Source organism: Etheostoma cragini, chromosome 19 (genome assembly GCF_013103735.1).
Source record: "Etheostoma cragini isolate CJK2018 chromosome 19, CSU_Ecrag_1.0, whole genome shotgun sequence".
Taxonomy (NCBI): domain Eukaryota; kingdom Metazoa; phylum Chordata; class Actinopteri; order Perciformes; family Percidae; genus Etheostoma; species Etheostoma cragini.
Window position 1 is genome coordinate 983,061 of NC_048425.1, and position 4,285 is coordinate 987,345.

Genomic DNA, 4,285 nt, shown 5'->3' on the forward strand with positions numbered 1-4,285 from the left:
TCTGAAGTCTCTTTTATATAGACCTTAGTGGTCCCTAATGTACTTCAAGTTAACTTGTGAATTGTGTAAAATATAATATACCAGTATGTAATCTCACTCTTCTTTTAAAATGTGTCATTACAAATAAAGAGTTTGGAGTAACTGTATGAATGAGGAAGGAATGGTGTTGTAGGAGGTGTATCTGCATGTTCATTATAGAGTTCAGGACTTTTTTCTTACTCTTCCTATCTGGTTTTGCCTCTGGCTCTGTGGAAGAAATGAAAAAAAAAACAGCACGCTTTAATGTTTCCTTACGATAAAAGAAATGAACAAAAACTGACCTTCAATAAGAATGTGTGCATTTATAACAAAAACTGTTTTAATACAGGTATGTTTTTGACCCACTAAAGTAATAAAAGGATAGGTTCACAAAGTTTGTCTGAAAAACAAAAGTGACAAAAAACCTGTAACTCTGTATACGGGATATATGATATATGGCCTCTGAACTGTTGTTTTCAGTCAGGCTTAAAAATGGAGAACCTATTCTTTTAAACAGGGAAAATGAAGAGAGGAGAAATTAGAGACTTACTGTTGTTTCTACACTGCTTCCATATGACAGCAGCAACAACAGCAAAAATGACAAGTACAAGTATAGTTCCTCCTATGTAACAACCAATTGGTACCGGGTTTTCTGGAAGAACAGAGGAAAGACGTCAAGATTTGTTTTTCACTTTATATCCAACATAAAATCCATTCATCCATTTTCCACACCAACTTCGCCTGCTCAGGGTCACAACTCAGTGCACAGTAGTATTACACATATTACTTATACACACATCCTAAAATAGCAGAACAATCGGGTCTCTGAGAGATGCAGGTCCTGAAATGTCCCTGCTGACACTGTTAAAACGAATAATGCTCCTCAACGGATCTGAAATCTAAATACAGGTTGACTATTCGCGTCTTTGCAAGAATTTACATCCTGATACAAAACACACATGCATTGTGTGTGTGGTCTTTCCTTTTCATACATACTTTACTATACTTTATATTTAACAGTTTTAGTCACTGAGCCACATGTATTTTTAACATTAAAACATGATTCATAAAATCATGCCGACAACTATTATTTTAATAGCTTAGTATTTCATACACTGATAAGGTAGTACACCTTTAGGACACCAGACATGCTTTTATTGGCCGAGTTTAATATATACTTCATTTTATACAATATATACCCTGCTCTCTCTCTTCCAGTTAAGAGGTCCCCCTGGTATAGGGTACAGGTAACACAGCCCTTACCGTCGCTTGGTTTTGACCCTGGCGTTGACTTTGGCTCTGTGTCTGTGGAAAAAAACAAATATGAACATTAGGTAAATTGTGTTTAATAGCTAACATGTTACAATTGTATAGCCTAATGGTTTCTCTTAAGTCCTTTTAGGTTGGATGTAGCCTATACTCGCCAACAATGAGGGGAATTTATAGCAAAGGGAGACATTATGTGTACTGTACAGTGGAGAGGGTGGAGCTGGTCTACACCAGTCCACCATAAAGAGATACTTGTACAGATATGGTCTTCTTGGAAGAGTCATCAGAAGAAAATGTCTTCTACGTCCTCACCACAAAAATCAGCGTTTGAAGTTTGCAAATGAACATATAGACAAGCCTGATGCATTGTGGGAACAAGTTCTGTGGACCGATGAGGTTAAAATAGAACTTGTTTTGAATCGTGCTTTGGGGTTGTTTTGCAGCCAGTGGCACAGGGAACATTTCACGAGTAGAAGGAAAAATGGATTCAGTAAAATTTCAGCAAAATTTTGGACGCTAACTTGATGCCATCTGTGAAAAAGCTGAAGTTAAAGAGAGGATGGCTTCTACAAATGGATAAAGATCATAACCACACCTCAAAATCCACGGGGGATTACATCAAGAGGTGTAAACTGCAGGTTCTGCCATGGCCTTCACAATCTCCTGACCCCAACATAATGTAAATCTATAGATAGACATTAATAGAGCAGAGCTAAGTGTAAATGATGGAAATAAAATCTAACTTTTTGTGACATATACGAATGTCTAATGTGTCATTTGATGTCTTTTGGAGATTTCTCCATCTTTTCTTTGCTTCTTTATGCACATTAACACACATTTTTACCTAGGGTGCCCAAACTTTCGAACCCCACTGTATATGTTATTCATGGCTCAATTCAAACGGGGTAAATAAGTGATTTCTCTCTCTCCCTTCACTACAGTACATATTTCTTTCTAAGATGAGATCTCATAGCGGTTTATCAGAAAAGGAGGGGCTTTGCATCTGTGTTACTGGCCAGAGATCTTCAACAGGAGGTCCAGATTCTCTGCAGGGGGAGGGGGCCTCCAAATTATTGTTAATTTCTTAAAGTTCGTTCAAAACTGAAAATGTCTTAACATGAATCCAACACATTATTAGCAAATATAAATTAGGCCTACTTAATGATAGGTAAGGTAGTCACTAAGGTAGCTATCCATGGATTTCCTAAGGAGTCACTGTGCCACATGTATGTTTAACATTAAAACACGATTCTAAAATCATGCCGACCACTATTATTTTAATAGCTTAGTATTTCATACACTGAAAAGGTAGTACAACTTTAAGACACCGTACATGCTATTATTGGCCCAGTTTAATATGCATATATACTTCATTTTAAACAATATGTGAAGTAGAAGGTCCCTGCTCTCTCTCTTCCAGGTCCTCCCTGGTATAGGGTACAGGTAACACAGCCCTTACCTTCACTTCTTTCTGACTCTGGCTTTGACTTTGGCTCTGTGTCTGTGGAAAAAAACACATTGTAACGTCAGGTAAATTGTGTTTAATAGCTAACATGTTACAGGTGTATAGCCTAATGGTTTCTCTTAAGTCATTTTAGGTTGGATGTAGCCTACACTCACCAACAATGAGGGTAATGTTGTATCTTCTGTCTTCATTTTCTGATCCGATTTTAAAGCGAACACGGCAGGTGTAATTCCCAGCATCCCGTTCAGTTACGTTGGTGAGTTTTAGTGAAAGGTTTCCTCTAAACATTTTCTCTTTGACCAAGAGAAATGTCCTGTTTCTGAAGGTCTGGTCCTGATCATCTACATTGTCAGCACCACTTCGATATACGTGAACTATTTTCCCATCACGTGTCCACTCCACCATCAGGCCGTCCTTACTGAATGGCTTCGGGTGACACGGCAGAATGGCGTCGTGTCCGGCTACGACTTTAACTGTTTCATTGGAGCCAATCCCAACACACAGTCCTGGGGGAAACAAACATTGCATTTAGACTCTTATTTTGAAATTTCCCGTGTTTTTAACATGTGGCTATCGACTGTGTCGACATCCTGAAGTAAACTCAACCCTGCAGCTCCTTGTTAACGAGGTGGGTCTCTCCTCGCTCTCTGTCCAATCTTTAGATCAGATTAGATTAGATCAGATTAGATTAGATTAAACTTTATTGTCATTACACAGGTACAAGGTAACGAAATGCAGTTCAGGTCTAACCAGAAGTGCAATAGCAGCAGGTGCAGGATATACACTGGTTCCATAAGTGCAGGACATGGCTATGTACTGAATAAATATAGAAATTAATACTATTATAAACAGAGTTTTACAGATGGGTTTGTCCTATGAATATAATAGATAGATAACAAGTATTGTGCAAGATTTACAGCTGGATATGTACTGAATATAATATACATTAGAATATTACTATAAGTAGAATTTTTACAGATATGTACAATGAATATAATATATAGATGGTTGATACTATAACAGAGTTTACAGGTGAATATGTACTATAAATATATATACAGATGGCTATTACTATAGACAGAATTTTTACAGATAGATATATATATAATAAATTAGGCTAAAATGAGCAGTATAACAATGGATTTAAAGGTAGTACACATAAAGTTTGGGAATTAAAGTGCAGTAGAAAGTAATTGCATATTACAATCTCAAGATTTGATGGAGCAAATATCCTATTTCTTCTTCTCTTTTTAACCCTTGTGTTGTCTTTCAACCATGAAAAAAACCTTTTTTGGTCACTTTTTTTTATTTTTACATTATTATTGCTTTTTCACGGCATTTTTGCCACTTTTTCAATGTTGTGGGTGTTTTTTCTTGATGCTTTTGGTGCTTTTTCCAAAGTTGTATGATATTTTTAATGTTGACATTTTCAGCGCTTATTTCGACGTCCCGTTTTTCTGTGACAAAAAAACAAAATGGTCACTGCTTCCAGACTCCATTTTGTGTCGTTTTACGAAATGATTTGCAACAGAT